An 18215-nucleotide genomic window follows, 5' to 3' on the forward strand; every position below is an offset into this window, starting at 1 on the left:
TGGGTGGGAGACCCCATTCTCATTATGATTTACACCATGTGTTCAACACATGTTGAGGTGAGCTGAACTGATAGCCGTGCTGGAGGAAAGAACTCCACTGAAAGAATCTCACTGTAGCTCCACAGATCTGCTGTAGTGTCAGCTGTGTCCACTCTCACTGTAGCCCCACAGCTCTGCTGAAGTGTCTGCTGTGTCCATTCTCACTGTAGCCCCAAAGGTCTGCTGTAGTGTCAGCTGTGTCCACTCTCACTGTAGCCCCACAGGTCTGCTGTAGTGTCGGCTGTGTCCACTCTCACTGTAGCTCCACAGGTCTGCTGTAGTGTCGGCTGTGTCCACTCTCACTGTAGCTCCACAGGTCTGCTGACTTGTTTAGTTTTTTTTGTTGTGTGTGTTAATGTAAATGGTTGATTTTAGTGAATAAATTATTTGTGTGAAGTAGCGATATTGTGAGTCGAAGTTCTGATCCAGCTGAAACAACATGTGAATGGTCCTCTTTTCACCAGTATTTTACTGCACACATACAGTCCATGAAGGACAAACTCCAGGGACACATTTCATGTCAACAGCAGACATGAGATAGTTGTCTCACACACACTTAACTGACTGATGGGGTCTGAGTCACACACACACCTGACTGACTGATGGGGTCTGAGTCACACACACACCTGACTGACTGATGGGGTCCCTGACTCAGCTATTAAGTCTCCAGGATTCTCGGTGCACCACAAAGACAGAACTCAGGACCTCACTGGGAAAAGCAACGGCAGAGGAGAATGTTTCATGATCAGTGACTCATAGTGTGAGCACAGGAATGTAACCACTAGTAAAAGATTCTGCTCTCTGCATTCTGTCCAATCACTACTGCAGTGTTTATTTCTCCATAATCACTACTGCAGTGTTTATCCCTCTATAATCAATACTGCAGTGTTTATACCTCCATAATCACTACTGCAGTGTTTATTCTTCCATAATCACTACTCTGCGTGTCTTCCAACAATATTTTCTGTTTGTATGTTAGTGTATTTGTATTTGTGAAACATTGAATGAGATCTGTGTTGTTCTGTTTCCTGTTATGGTGTTAGGGATGGGAAATTTTGATATTTGGACTCTGATTAGGGTAACTGCCATTAACTGACTTATGAACCAACCATCCATTATTTGTTCACCTGTCTTAGGTTGCTAATGAATGTTATTTGTCATGTCTTTGTCCATTTTGTCTTTGATGAAGACACAGTAATGTTGAAATGTTGCTGTGTTTGTAAAATTAAAAATCTGAAAATGTATCAGTGTGTTCCAGACCTTTCAAGCTCTTCTTTAAATTTTTATTAGCAGTTCAGATCTTTTAATTCATCATCCTCTGACTGAACTACATTATTTACTGTATCTACTCTTTTACAGACTATCTGGCTGTGGTCTCAATAAAGGGTCTTGCAAATCTCTCACATCAGCTCTAAAAACAGAAAACTCACTGAGAGAGCTGGAGATGAATAATAATGACCTGCAGAATTCAGGAGTGGAGCAGCTCTGTCCTGGACTGAAGAGTTCACACTGTAAACTGGAGATTCTCAGGTGAGTTTCTGTGACTATTTTTGAATGTAAATAAAGAGCCATTTTAAAAAGGTCAGTGTCAACTCCCTTATAGTACAGTATTAAACAAACATTGCCAGGCAAGGCAATGCAAGGAAATGTACACTTTTATATTATATTATAAAGTTCTCTTCTTTAAATATTTCTAAATATAGTTTTCTGTTGAAACCTTGCTGCATTTCATTAAATGACCACACTGTGGAGACAAAGAGGTACATTTGTGACGCACGAGCAGATTTTCAAGTCTAGAAGAGAAACATAACATTGTAAAGAGAAGACACAAATGAGTCCTTGTCCACATGTACAGGTGTATTTATTACAGTGCTGCTTCAACTAGGCGCTTTGGCATTTTGTCCACAAGCTGCATTTTTGGTCACCTGAGAGCAGAAATTTTGCAAAATGTATTTTACAATCACACATGATTCCCTTGTGTTTTTGGGTAGGAGACCCTGTTCTCATTATGATCTACACGGTGTGTTCAACACATGTTGAGGTGAGCTGAACTGACAGCCATGCTGGAGGAAAGAACGCAACAAGTTAATATTCATTCAATAGAACTGAAATGTTTATTGGTTATTCCTTAAAATAAACCTGTGATCTCTCTCCACAGGTGTTTTTATGAAACATGTAGCTGGCTAATATTAGTAACCTTAAGCTTGCCACGTTACAGTATATTGTTGGTTATTACACCTAGATACCTTACGCTAACATCAAATTAGCTTGACTTAGGACTCAATGTTGGCTGCTAATTTTTTCATCAATCCAGAGACATCAAACTAAAATAGAACAGTAATGGTAGAAGATGTGGAGTCAGCAGAGAGAGAAACTGAGCAGACAGCTGACAGTAAACTCAGGACATCTGAACACAGTAGTGAGGAACAATGTTCAGCACTGGACGAGTGAACCTGTGGACTTAATTACAAGAGAGAAAGAAAGACACAAGACACAGTAATCAGTAATCAGGAGATTAGGAGGAGAGAAGGAGTGATGTGTGTGTGTGTGTGTGTGTGTGTGTGTGTGTGTGTGTGTGTGTGTGTGTGTGTGTGTGTGTCACACTGGGTGCCTGATGTACTGTAACAAAGCTAATGAGGCTAATGTTAGCTTCCTTAAATCTAAGGAACTCGCTAGAATATAAAATACTCCTGCTTGTTCGTTTACAGTTAGTATAGAGAGACAGAAAACAACCAGGATGAAGAGAAAGAGTAATGCAATTGCCATGGCAACCTTCTTTAGTAAGAAGACAGCAGGAGAGAGAAAAGGCAGAAGAACTTGATGGTGAAAGTGTCCAGGAGGAGGACATGGAAGAGAGTGAACACAGCAGACAGAGACAGAGGAGCCAGCTGTGTCCACTCTCACTGTAGCCCCACAGGTCTACTGTAGTGTCAGCTGTGTCCACTCTCACTGAAGCCCCACAGCCCTGCTATAGTGCCAGCTGTGTCCACTCTCACTGTAGCCCCACAGCTCTGCTGTAGTGTCAGCTGTGTCCACTCTCACTGTAGCCCCACAGCTCTGCTGTAGTGTCAGCTGTGTCCACTCTCACTGTAGCCCCACAGGTCTGCTGTAGTGTCAGCTGTGTCCACTCTCACTGTAGCCCCACAGCTCTGCTGTACTGTCAGCTGTGTCCACTCTCACTGTAGCCCCACAGGTCTGCTGTAGTGTCGGCTGTGTCCACTCTCACTGTAGCCCCACAGGTCTGCTGTAGTGGAGAGAAGTGAGAAGTGAGTCGAAGTTCTGATCCAACTGAAACAACATGTGAATGGTCCTCTTCTCCCCAGTATTTTACTGCACACATGCAGTCCATGAAGGACAAACTCCAGGGACACATTTCATGTCAACAGCAGACATGAGATTGTTGCCTCACAAACACTTAACTGGCCGATTGTGTCTGAGTCACACACACACCTGACTGACTGATGGGGTCTGCCTCACACATACCTGACTGACTGATGGGGTCCCTGACTCAACTATTGTGCCTCCGGGATTCTCGGTGCACCACACAGACAGAACTCAGGACCTCACTGGGAAAAGCAAAGGCAGAGGAGAATGTTTCATGATCAGTGGCTCAGTGTGAGCACAGGAATGTAAACACTAGTAAAGGATTATGCTGTCTGCATTCTGTCCAATCAATACTGCAGTGTTCATTCCTCCATAATCACTACTGCGGTGTTTATTCATCCATAATCACTAATGCAGTGTTTATTCCTCCATAATCACTACTCTGCCTGTCTTCCAACAATATTTTCTGTTTGTATATTAGTGTGTTTGTATTTGTGAAACATTGAATGAGATCTGTGTTGTTCTGTTTGCTGTTATGGTGTTAGGGGTGGGATATTTTGATATTTGGACTCTGATTATGGCAACTGCCATTCACTGACTTATGAACCAACCATCCATTATTTGGTCACCTGTCTTAGGTTGCTAATGAATGTTATTTGTCATGTCTTTGTCCATTTTGTCTTTGATGAAGACACAGTAATGTTGAAATGTTGCTGTGTTTGTAAAATTAAAAATCTGAAAATGTATCAGTGTGTTCCAGACCTTTCAAGCTCTTCTTTACATTTTTATTAGCAGTTCAGATCTTTTAATTCATCATCCTCTGACTGAACTACATTATTTACTGTATTTACTCTTTTACAGACTATCTGGCTGTGGTCTCAATGAAGAGTCTTGCAAATCTCTCACATCAGTTCTTCAAACAGAAAACTCACTGAGAGAGCTGGAGATGAATAATAATGACCTGCAGAATTCAGGAGTGGAGCAGCTCTGTGCTGGACTGAAGAGTTCACACTGTAAACTGGAGATTCTCAGGTGAGTTTCTGTGACTATTTTTGAATGTAAATAAAGATCCATTTTAAAAAGCTCAGTGTCAACTCCATTATAGTACAGTATTAAACAAACATTGCCAGGCAAGGCAATGCAAGGAATTGTACACTTTAATATTATAAAGTTCTCTTCTTTAAATATTTCTAAATATAGTTTTCTGTTGAAACCTTGCTGCATTTCATTAAATGACCACACTGTGGAGACAAAGAGTTACATCTGTGATGCATGAGCAGATTTTCAAGTGTATAAGAGAAATATAATTTTGTAAAGAGAAGACACAGATGAGTCCTTGTCCACGTGTACAGGTGTATTTATTACAATGCTGCTTCAACTAGGAACTTTGGTATTTTGTCCACAAGCCTCATCTTTGGTCACCTGAGCACAGAAATTTTGCAAAATGTCTTACAGGATGAATATATTCAAAAACTCCAACAACAGTGTTGTAAAATGAAGTGTTCTCATGCAAGATTTTCACTGAGTGATTTTATCTAGTTTATGTATGGAAACACTGTAAACATCAGCCATTCTAATCTCTCTGCAAATAAAAGCCCTTAAAGTCTTAATGAAAACATTTAAAGCTAAACAATTGAGGTTTTGGACACATTACAGGACACTTTTACAATCACACATGATTCCCTTGTGTTATTGGGTGGGAGACCCTGTTCTCATTATGATTTACACCGTGTATTCAACACATGTTGAGGTGAGCTGAACTGACAGCCGTGCTGGAGGAAAGAACTCAACAAATTAATATTCATTCAATAGAACTGAAAGGTTTATTGGTTATTCCTTAAGATAAACCTGTGATCTCTCTCCACGGGTGTTTTTATGAAACATGTAGCTGGCTAATATTAGTAACCTTAAGCTTGCCAAGTTACAGTATATTGTTGGTTACTACTCCTAGATACCTCATGCTAACATCATATTAGCTTGACTTAGGAGTGAATGTTGGCTGCTAATTTTTTCATCAAGCCAGAGACAGCAAACAAAAAAGAACAGTGATGGTAGAAGACATTGAGTCAGCAGAGAGAGAAACTGAGCAGACAGCTGACAGTAAACTCAGGACATCTGAACACAGTAGTGAGGAACAATGTTCAGCACTGGACGAGTGAACCTGTGGACTTAATTACAAGAGAGAAAGAAAGACACACAAGACACAGTAATCAGTAATCAGGAGATTAGGAGGAGAGAAGCAGTGAAGTGTGTGTGTGTGTGTGTGTGTGTGTGTGTGTGTGTGTGTGTGTGTGTGTGTGTGTGTGTGTGTGTGTGTGTGTGTGTGTGTGTCACACTGGATGTACTGTAACAAAGCTAATGAGGTTAATGTTAGCTTCCTTAAATATAAGGAACTGGCTAGAATATAAAATACTCCTGCTTGTTCATTTACAGTTAGTATAGAGAGACAGAAAACAACCAGGATGAAGAGAAAGAGTAATGTTATTGCCATGGCAACCTTCTTTAGTAAGAAGACAGCATGAGAGAGAAAAGACAGAAGAACTTGATGGTGAAAGTGTCCAGGAGGAGGACATGGAAGAGAGTGGACACAGCAGACATAGACAGAGGAGCCAGCTGTGTCCACTCTCACTGTAGCCCCACAGGTCTGCTGTAGTGTCAGCTATGTCTACTCTCACTGTAGCCCCACAGCTCTGCTGTAGTGTCAGCTGGGTCCACTCTCACTGTAGCCCCACAGGTCTACTGTAGTGTTGGCTGTGTCCACTCTCACTGTAGCCCCACAGGTCTGCTGTAGTGTCAGCTGTGTCCACTCTCACTGTAGCCCCGCAGGTCTGCTGTAGTGTCAGCTGGGTCCACTCTCACTGTAGCCCCACAGGTCTGCTGTAGTGTTGGCTGTGTCCACTCTCACTGTAGCCCCACAGCTCTGCTGACTTTAGTTGGTTTTTTTTGTGTTAATGTAAATAGTTGATTTTAGTGAATAAATTAGTTGTGTGAAGTAGCGATATTGTTTCAGACATTTCTGCACCCATAATTCATCATTTGATACTACATAATTCAGATACACTGAGAATTATAACCACACATAGAATTATAATCACATGTAGAATTAGAACCAAATTTAGCAATTTAACTACATGTAGAAATATAACCACACATAGAATTATAACCACAAGTAGAATTTTTGGAATCTTGAAATACAACCTTTTTCGAAGGGATGAATCAAAGAACTGAAGATACTTGTAAGTGATATAAAATATTAAGTGCTGGACAGAAATTAAACCTTTCTCAGGTAACAGTATTTATGTTTATGTAACCCACACCCTTGATTTATTGGTGAAGATTTATTCAAATTGTAATCTCATGGGTTAATTAATGACTCCCTGACTGACTTCATGTGAATGTCATAATCTGATAAGGAATTAAACAGTATGTAGTTTATTATACAATATAATAGTGGTTTTACCACTGTATTAACTTGTGTACCCTGAAATTCCTCTGTGCTGTAAGGATATTTTAATGTGTCACCACAAGAGAGAGACAGACAGATATATTATTTGTGTGTGTGAGAGAGTCAGAACTGACTGACTGATGGGGTCTGCCTCACACACACCTGACTGACTGATGGGGTCCCTGACTCAGCTATTAAGCCTCTAGGATTCTTGGTGCACCACTCAGACAGAACTCAGGACATCACTTGGAAAAGCAAAGGCAGAGGAGAATGTTTCATGATCAGTGACTCATAGTGTGAGCAAAGGAATGTAAACACTAGTAAAAGATTATGCTGTCTGCATTCTGTCCAATCAATACTGCAGTGTTCATTCCTCCATAATCACTATTGCAGTGTTCATCCTACCACCATTAGTACTGCAGTGTTCATACACTAATATTCACTACTGCAATGTTCATTCCTCCATAATCAAAACTGCAGTGTTCATTATTCCATAGTCAAAACTGCAGTGTTTATTTCTACATAATCACTCCTGCAGTGTTTATTTCTCCATAATAAATACTACTGTGATTATTCCTCTAAAATCACTACTGCTGTGTTCATTCCAACATAATCGCTACTGCAGTGTTTATTCCTCCATAATCAATACTGCAGTGTTTATTTCTCCATAATCACTACTCTGCATGTCTGCCAACAATATTTTCGGTTTGTATATTAATGTGTTTGTATTTGTGAAACATTGAATGAGATCTATGTTGTTCTGTTTCCTGTTATGGTGTTAGGGGTGGGATATTTTGATATTTGGACTCTGATTATGGTAACTGCCATTCACTGACTTATGAACCAACCATCCATTATTTGTTCATCTGTTTTAGGTTGCTAATGAATGTTATTTGTCATGTTTTTGTCCATTTTGTCTTTGATAAAGACACAGCAGTGTTAAATGTTGCTGTGTTTGTAAAATTAAAAGGCTGAAAATGTATCAGTGTGTTCCAGACCTTTCAAACTCTTCTTTACATTTTTATTAGCAGTTCAGATCTTTTAATTCATCATCCTCTGACTGAACTACATTATTTACTGTATTTAATCTTTTACAGACTATCTGGCTGTGGTCTCACGCAAGAGTCTTGCAAATCTCTCACATCAGTTCTACAAACAGAAAACTCACTGAGAGAGGTGGAGATGAATAATAATGATCTGCAGAATTCAGGAGTGGAGCAGCTCTGTGCTGGACTGAAGAGTTCACACTGTAAACTGGAGATTCTCAGGTGAGTTTCTGTGACTATTTTTGAATGTAAATAAAGAGGCATTTTAAAAAGGTCAGTGTCAACTCCCTTATAGTACAGTATTAAACAAACATTGCCAGACAAGGCAATGCAAGGAAATATACATTTTTATATTATATTATAAAGTTCTCTTCTCTAAATATTTCTAAATATAGTTTTCTGTTGAAACCTCACTGCATTTCATTAAATGACCACACTGTGGAGACAAAGAGTTACATTTGTGATGCATAAGCAGATATTCAAGTGTATAAGAGAAATATAACATTGTAAAGAGGAGACACAGATGAGTCCTTGTCCACATGTACAGGTGTATTTATTACAATGCTGCTTCAACTAGGCGCTTTGGCATTTTGTCCACAAGCTGCATTTTTGGTCACCTGAGCGCAGAAATTTAGCAAAATGTCTTACAGGATGAATATATTCAGAAACTCCCAACAATAGTGTTGTAAAATGAAGTGTTCTAATGTAAGATTTTCACTGAGTGATTTTATCTAGTTTATGTATGGAAACACTGTAAACATCAGTCATTCTAATCTCTCTGCAAATACAAGCCCTTAAAATCTTAATTAAAACATTTAAAGCTGAACTATTGAGGTTCTAGACACATTACAGGACTCTTTTACAAGCACACATGATTCCCTTGTGTTTTTGGGTGGGATATTGTCTAAGTGTGTGTGTGTGTGTGTGTGTGTGTGTGTGTGTGTGTGTGTGGTACCTAGCATGTGTGGTGTTTTGTAATTACATCAGAACTTCAGACATTTCTGACATTTCTGCATCCATAATTCATTATTTGATACTACAGAATGTAGATACATCAAGAATTATCACCAATTGTAAAATTATAACCACAGGGAGACTTATAACTACTTGTAGTATTAGAACTAAATATAGAATTATAACTACTTGTAGAATTATAACCACACACACAATTTTTGGAATCTTGAAATACAACCTTTATCAAGGGTATGAATCAAAGAATGGAAGATACTTGTAAGTGATATAAAATATTAAGTGCTGGACAGAAATGAACCTTTCTCAGATAATAATATTTATGTTTATGTAACCCACACCCTTGATTTATTGGTGATGATTCATTCAAAATGTAATCTTATGGGTTAATGAATGACTCCCTTACTGACTTCATGTGATTTGTCATAATCTGATAAGGAATTAAACAGTATGTATGTAGTTTATTATACACTTAACTTGTGTACCCTGAAATTCCTCTGTGCTGTAAGGCCATTTTAGTGTGTCACCACAAGATGTTCACTGGTCCCATCTGTCCCCCCAGTAAATATGTTCTGCAGGCCTCAACTGGACATTTGGTGCTGAAATTATTTGCCAGCAATCAAGCCAGAGCTCACACTATTTAGTTCAGGATCAGTATAACAACTGTTCATACACAGTAAACTAGACCTCACACTGTTTAGTTCAGTGCCAATATGACTACTGTATATACACAGTAAACCAGACCTCACACTGTTTAGTTCACGGCCAATATGACTACTGTATATACACAGTAAACCAGACCTCACACTGTTTAGTTCAGTGCCAATATGACTACTGTATATACACAGTAAACCAGACCTCACACTGTTTAGTTCAGTTCCAATATGACTACTGTATATACACAGTAAACCAGACCTCACACTGTTTAGTTCAGGGCCAGTATAACTACTGTATATACACAGTAAACCAGACCTCACACTGTTTAGTTCACTGCCAATATGACTACTGTATATACACAGTAAACCAGACCTCACACTGTTTAGTTCACAGCCAATATGACTACTGTTCATACACAGTAAACCAGACCTCACACTGTTTAGTTCAGTGCCAATATGACTACTGTATATACACAGTAAACCAGACCTCACACTGTTTAGTTCAGTGCCAATATGACTACTGTATATACACATTAAACCAGACCTCACACTGTTTAGTTCAGGGCCAGTATAACTACTGTTTATACACAGTAAACCAGACCTCACACTGTTTAGTTCAGGGCCAATATAATTACTGTTTATACACAGTAAACCAAACCTCACACTGTTTAGTTCAGAGCCAATATGACTACTGTTTGAAATCTTATTTATTACACAGATTGACACAAATATGTTTCATTTGCTGTTTATAATGCTTCACCTCGATTGAAACGTGTGTGTGTGTGTGTGTGTGTGTGTGTGTGTGTGTGTGTGTGTGTGTGTGTGTGTGTGAGAGAGATGGGGAGAGAGAGAGACAGAACTATTATCTACGTGTTTGAGAGAGAAAGAGAACTATTATCTGTGTGTGTGTGTGTGTGTGTCTGAAATAGAGAGTGAGAGACAGCCAGAGAGAGACAGACAGATCTATTATTTGTGTGTATATGTGAGAGAGAGAGAGAGAGAGAGAGAGAGAGAGAGAGAGAGAGAGAGAGAGAGAGAGAGACAGACAGATCTATTTGTGTGTGTTAGAGAGGCAGAACTATTATCTGTGTGTGACCACCACTGATAGAATGTGCTCCTCACTGGACCCCTTGCTGTGCTCCTTGTCTTTCTGCTTCCTCCATACAGGAGAACAAACACTGACCACAGAAAATACTTAAAACCACAAGATGTCTGGAGGGCTCAGAAGTTCAGAAACAATAGTGAAGGTGTTTTGCAAGGAAATTATATAAAATACAAATAGTGGGAGAGTCAAGGCACTGCTCTGTTAAAAAAAAAAAATGTGTAAAACTCTTATTTAATGCATTGTTCATAGCAACACTCTAATACAATGGTTATGCTAGTTTTAATGTGTCCAAGCTACATCCCACACAATATAGTAACATGGCCGTCTTTAGGGTTCACAAATTATGAAGAAAATCATCAGTTTTATCTTACAGTGTTTGGAGTGTTGGAGGCAGCCATCTTCAGTTGCTGGTTATTTCAGCTGCAGATGATTAGAGAGAGATACCAACCTTTATACATCTCTGTTATGTGCCAGTGCAGGAGGAGAGACCACAACAGACACTTTATTGTGAGCACAAACCATTATTACAAAAAAGTAATAGAGATCTACAAACATGCCGTCTGACTCTATGGGAATTATAAGCCAGAATAAAAGCCAAACCCAACACATGCTCCACCCCAAACCTGTCTTCATTAAACATAAACCAGAAGAGGGAAAAGAAAATACAGTAGTAGATGTAACAAGCTCAAATCCACTCAGTGAATGTACAGTAATCTTCTGTATGTTGATACACACAGCCACACAATAGACTACACTACCCAACACTGGCACAATGACCTGGGGGAGTTGTTCTAGGACAGAGCCAACTCTGGAAACTGAAGGTACAAATCTGTGTTCTATTAGCATGCCTGAGTTCAGTCTGTCTATTAAATCTTATCAGGCTGCAGTTATGGAGTGTTTGTAGTTTCACTGTAACTGTAGTGTGGTAGCAGCAGGGTGTGTTTGGGTGTGTGTAGGGCACCAGAATGGTCAGAAACAGTATAACACCATTATATGTAGTGAAGATAATGTTCCTAATATTTTTCTCAACTAAAACTGGGAGCACACGAAACAGCAGAAAACAGTTTGGTCTAGAAATACAGTAATAACCTTGTGATTGTTGCCCTTGTGTTTTTAGGAAGTCTATGTTGACGTATTAAAAAATGTCAAAAGGTACAATAAAAACACTCCACAAATTTTTTTAAATTGTACCATTTGAAAAAAAAAATAAAGGTAGTAATAACATGAATATCCAAGAAGCACTTGTATCCAGCAGTAACAGAAATATGAGTGAGAAGGTTCTCATTTTGAGTGACAGTAATTTGATCCAATCACATATGTGGTAGGACGGCCGGGGCGGCAGAATATTGAATGACGTCATTACAGTGGCCAATAGCATCAGAGGAGCTGTTTTAACTTACTGAGGTGAAGAGAACTGTAGTGGATCATGAAAATGACAGAAAATCTCAAACTGGAATTGGAGGATATTTGCTGCTATGGTGATTTCCAAGAGAAAAGGAAAATACCAGAAAGGGACGGACAAAAAGTAAAAGTAGATGGACTAAGACAGACAGACAAAGCCTGTGTGAGTTTTTCACTGAATCTCTGATCGTCATTCATGGCTAACAGCTAACTAGGTAATGTTAGCAAAGAAAGTCTAGCTATGTTGATTTGTTTAGTTGTTTACTGTTCAGCACAGATATCTAACCAGCTAACAGTCTCAACAATTTGACCAAACCGTCAATAAGCAAGATTGGACTTCTTGTTTTTGCAACAATCAAGTTACAGTCTTTAGGAGAAATGCGGTTGGATCTTCACGTAGTTGAGAGCAGGAGGGAGGAGGGTGCGGGTGTGACGGGAGATTTGACGGGGATGTGATTTATAACATCTGGTGTTCATGAACTACAGCTGTGTATTAATCAGTCATGTCCCCTACATCAGTTTAAACACATTTAAACCTTGTAGCTAGGTTACAGGTGGTTACTAGGTTACAGGTGGTTACTAGGTTACAGGTGGTCACTAGGTTACAACCGCGATCACGCTATCCGCGCTTTAGCGATTCACGGTCAAGTCATCTGCGGTTTAAATTCAATGCGCCTATATGCGCGATTATACGGTATTATGCTGCTCACAGCAATCTAACTCTTCCTAAGCAAAGAAACAGACTTGCGTATTTGTACAAAATACAGTTTATTTGATTGAACTAGTTTAATTGCATAATTAGATTAAACACAATTGGTAATATATTTACACAGCATAATAAGCATTGTGGAAAAGCTTTTTCTACATAATGTTTCTCAGAAGGCTATTATAGATCTTGACGGCCAGCTGAAACAGGGGTTATCACTAGTGAAATGTGGCAAATGTGCAGGGCAGGGGAACTCCAGGGCTGAAATATTCCACTGCCAATTGATTGGTGGCCCTTGGCCATCACCAGATCATTAATAAATCTATATTGAAGTTTTACATATTTTTCTGAATTTTAACAAAATGCAAAAACAGTTCCACTACCACATGTGAGTAGAAGCCCTTGACTATTGGCAGAGTAAGTTTGGACACTCACTGTACAATGTCTTCATAAATCCATATTAAAGTCAAACTACCTTTAGGCGAAATAATGCACTCATTTTGTATAGACTGAATTTGCAGAGTATCAGCAGAGTAAGTTTGGACAGATTTCACTCTACTATTTTTCATAAACTCCTATTAAAATAATAATACCTTTGGGTGAATTCATGTACTCATTTCATTCAGGTTGATTTTGGATATCTATTTCCCAGAAATGTCCCATAAAGCCAAGACAGTTCCATGACCACATAAGAGTACATTTATATTTACTTTTACAGCATTTGGTAGATGCTTTTATCCAGAGCGACTTAGAAAAGTGCTTTGTCATTTCCTCATAGAACAGATCCTAGCCAGTAAAGTAGGTTAGAGTGCAAGATACCAATGAACTAGAATACTGTTGAAATACAGGGATCAATGCTAATGTCTAGAAGTACAAAATACATTTAAGCTCTATAACAGACAATCAGTGCAATAAACAATAAGTACTAGAGTTAGTCAACACAGGAGCAGTCAACATCAGAGTAATAAACAAGTACTAGAGTTAGTCAACATAGGAGCAGTCAGAGTAGTAAACAATAAGTACTAGAGTTAGACAACACAGGAGCAGCCAACATCAGAAATAAACAATAAGTACTAGAGTTAGACAACACAGGAGCAGTCAACATCAGAGTAATAAACACCCTACAAGAAGTACTAGAGTTTCAGTTAGTCAACATAGGAGCAGGATCAGTGGTCATTTAAATATTCCACAAACAGATGTGTCTTCAGTCTGTGTTTGAAGACTGCGAGGGACTCTGCTGTCCAGACAGCACGCGGAAGTTTAATAATCCCATATTAAAGTCATACTACCATTAGGGGAATTCATGTACTCATTTACAATATGCTGATTTTGGATATCTATTTCTCAGAGATATTCCCATAATGACAAAATAATTCCACTATACTATATACTATGGAGTATGTTGTGATATCTGTTGTATCTACTGTAGGGTATATTGTAAAATTTTATCTACTGTAGAGTACATTGTGATATCTGTTGTATTTACTGTAGGGTATATTGTGATATCTGTTGTATTTACTGTAGGGTATATTGTGATGTCTGTTGTATCTGCTGTAGGGTATATTGTGACATCTGTTGTATCTACTGTAGGGTATATTGTAATGTCTGTTGTATCTACTGTAGGGTATATTGTAATGTCTGTTGTATCTACTGGCAGTCTAGCTATCTGTAATCTTGAGGAAAACACTTGTGAAAGTCTGGCATCAGCTTTGCAACTTCCAAAAAAAAGTATGCATCGCTTAGGATCCTTAGACGTTATCTGAGTCACAGGTCCATAAATGTGACAGTGTTATTACTTCTGTTATCACAGCCAGATGTAGAATTCTGCCAAGATTTTACTGGCATCATCTCATACAGTCTGACATGTAACAGTCTTATAAGACCACTGAAATCACACAGTGTAAGTCCAGCTTTAGGGTTCTTCTGATGTAGTTTAATAGTGCACTAGAGTTCTGAAGGGCTGAATAAAATAAGAGCTAAAATAAACACAGACAGCAGCGATCTGGAGAAGAGTGAACAAAACCATCTGCCATGGAGGACGCCAGAGAGAGATGAGAGTGGAGGAACCTCCACTACAGTTACCAGCCTCTCTAGCTGCCCCATGCAGGCTGCTCTGGAAGTGCATCTCACTCTCTGTCTCTCTCTACCTGTTTCCCTCCTTTCTGCAGACTGTCTGGTTGTTTGGTCACAGAGGAAGGCTGTTCTTCTCTGGCTTCAGCTCTGAGGTCAAACCCCTCCCACCTGAAAGAACTGGACCTGACGTACAATCACCCAGGAGAGTCAGGAGTGAAGCTGCTCTCTTCTAGACTGGAGGATCCCCACTGCAGACTGGACACTCTCAGGTATGGAACGTTAGTGTGTGCATGCGTATGTGGGTTTGTTTGTGTGTGCTTACGTGTATATGTGTGTGTGTGTGTGTGTGTGTGTGTGTGTGTGTGTGTGTGTGTGTGTGTGTGTGTGTGTGTGTGTGTGTGTGTGTGTGTCTGTGTGTGTTTATGAAAGAGTGAGAATGAGAAAATAATGAAAACTGAGTCTTCCATTCCTGAGTAGTGCAGTTCCCATATCATACTGTGGTGGCTGGTGAGTTCGCTCTCCATCATTCTCCTGTAGGAACTGCTGAGTTTTAGTTGACATGCTACATTTCCTCAGCCTCCTCAGGAAGTACAGATGCTGTTCTGTCAGGAGTTTATAAACTCTGTTCCATTTTTTGAGGTTAGTTGTAATTCATTTTTGAACCACAGGGTGTCAGTAGCAGCGAGTCGGTTTATGTGTGTAGCGATCGTAGAGTGAGAGAATACAACTCCAAGAGTTCTAGTTATTGTAGTTATTATAGTTATTGTAGTTATCATAGCCGTGCTAATGCAGTTGTCTGCGTACATCTCATACCTTTTGAAAACATTGTGGTTGTGTGTAGTTTATTGTATTGTTATTTGTAATCACAGATCATTATTTGGTGGATAATGTTATTCTCTGTGAAGTTTGCTGCATTGTGTTTTGTGTATATCGGTACTTGTTGTGGCTGGCTTGTTGTTGATTTGTCTTTCATGTGATTCAGTTTCACGTTTCCTCCTGTTGTCAATAAAACTGTGAACAAGAGCTGAACATTTTCAGAGTTCTGATGTCAGGAGAGTGTTAACCTGCAGGTCATGCTGTGTATCGTACATAAACAGAGGACACAGCAGATACTGTTGGGATTTCTTTATGATGTGGTGTTTGTTGTAGGTCCAGGTGAGGTCCTCACTGATGTGGGGTGTGTGTTGTAGGTCCAGGTGAGGTCCTCACTGTTGTGGGGTGTGTGTGTTGTAGGTCCAGGTGAGGTCCTCACTGATGTGGTGTGTGTGTGTGTTGTAGGTCCAGGTGAGGTCCTCACTAATGTGGGGTGTGTGTTGTAGGTCCAGGTGAGGTCTTCACTGATGTGGGGTGTGTGTGTTGTAGGACCAGGGGATGTCCTCACTGATGTGGTGTGTGTGTGTTGTAGGTCCAGGTGAGGTCCTCACTGATGTGGGGTGTGTGTGTTGTAGGACCAGGTGATGTCCTCACTGATGTGGGGTGTGTTGTAGGTCCAGGTGAGGTCCTCACTGATGTGAACTCCACGAAGGTGAAGGAGTTCACCTCCATCTCTCCTGTCTGTAGTGGTGTGTGCTGTTGCTTCTCCTTCCTCCTTGGGTCAACAATCATCTTCTTGGTCTTGTCTGCATTCAGGGAGAGATTGTTGTCATGACACCATGACACCATATCTGTCACCTCCCTCCTGTATGCTGTCTCATCCAGTGATCAGTCAAACCAGTTTGATGATGCTGGTGTTATACTGGGCGGCCACACAGTCCTGGGGGGTCCCAGAGTTCTCAGTCCTTGTGCTGGATGTACATTGCCAGTTCTGACTGACTGATTCTGTCTGTTAGAAAGTTCAGCCCCCATTTACAGAAGGAGGGTGTGAGTCAGTGGTGAGTGTTTCAGTCAGTTTGGTTGGGGTGACTGTGTTGACTGCTGAGCTGTAATCAGTGAACAGCACTGGAACATAACTGTCCATGTCCTCCAGATGTGTGAGAGACGTGTGGATGTCAGTACTGACAGTGTCCTCGGTGCACTGGTTCTGGTGGGCTGTAAACTGGTGGGGTCCTCTGCACAATAACGGACATTACAGTAGTAAGAATATAGACAATAAGGAGCAGAATAAGTAGTGAGATGGAGAAAAATAAATAAAGAAATATGGAACAATAAGCAATTAATGTCTAGTGTGGTTTTCTAGAAGTCTTAGTCTGGTCCCGACGGTGTGCACATGACCGAAACTCTTCCTGTATGAGATCATCCATGAAGGGCAGCGGGGAAGTAGCTGTGTGGGGTGGAGGTGTGGGGGGCTACAACAGGGGGCATCATGGGGTGGTGGGAGGAGCCATGGCAGCTGAGACAGTAACGTCATGACATCAGGGGTAGGTGAACCTCAGCCGACAGAGAGACTAGATTATTAGACATGTCCAGGTAGAGGGTGTGTAAATTAGGAAACTATGATGTGCAAAGATGGACTTTGGCAGATGTAGCTGTGGCAGCACAGCTAAAAGGAAACACAGGCATGATCAACACTGCGCCGCTCTCAGTCAACAAACTAGAGAGACAAAAGAGAGGTGAAGTGACAACATCACATCCCAGTTTACCAGAACTCTCAATGCCCAGAACGATGTGTGTGTCTGAAATGGAGAGAGAGAGCGAGAACTATTATCTTTGTGTGTTTGTGTGAGAGAGAGACAGAACTATTATCTGTGTGTGTGAGAGAGAGAGAGAGAGAGAGAGAGAGAGAGAGAATTATTATCTGTGTGAGACATAGAGAGACAGAACTATTATCTGTGCGAGAGAGAGAGAGAAAGAGCTACAGAACTATTATCTGTGTGAGACAGAGAGAGAGCGACAGAACTATTATCTGTGTGTGAGACAGAGAGAGACAACTATTATCTGTGTGTGAGACAGAACTTTTCTGTGTGTGAGAGAGAGAGAGAGACAGAACTATTATCTCTGTGTGTGTGAGAGAGAGAAACAGAACTGTTATCTGTGTGTGAGAGAGAGAGAGAGAGCGACAGAACTATTATCTGTGTGTGGAACAGAGAGAGAGAGAGAGAGAGAAAGAGAGAGAGACAGAACTAATAACTGTGTGTGTGAGAGAGAGAGAACTAATAACTGTGTGTGTGTGAGAGAGAGAGACAGAAATATTATCTGTGTGAGAGAGAGAGAGAGAGAGAGACAGAACTATTATCTGTGAGAGAGAGAGAGACAGAACTATTCTCTGTGAGAGAGAGAGAGACAGAACTATTCTCTGTGAGAGAGAGAGAGACAGAACTATTATCTTTGTGTGTGTGAGCGAGAGAGAGAGAGAGAGAACTATTATCTGAGAGAGAGAGAAAGAGAGAGAGAGAGAATTTTACTTGTGTGGGTGGGAGAAAGAGAGAGAGAGACAGAACTATTATCTGTGTGTTTGTGAGAGAGAGACAGAACTATTATCTATATGTGTGAGAGAGAGAGAGAGAGAGAACTA

The 18215-nt window shown here is 40.2% G+C and overlaps 1 pseudogene; it reads left to right on the forward strand.

The window, feature by feature from the left end:
• Positions 1-18215, forward strand: part of LOC145651909 (NACHT, LRR and PYD domains-containing protein 3-like) — a 58339-nt pseudogene that overhangs the window by 31750 nt on the left and 8374 nt on the right.

This window comes from Electrophorus electricus, chromosome 1 (genome assembly GCF_041902795.1).
Source record: "Electrophorus electricus isolate QZ-2024a chromosome 1, ASM4190279v1, whole genome shotgun sequence".
Classification (NCBI taxonomy): domain Eukaryota; kingdom Metazoa; phylum Chordata; class Actinopteri; order Gymnotiformes; family Gymnotidae; genus Electrophorus; species Electrophorus electricus.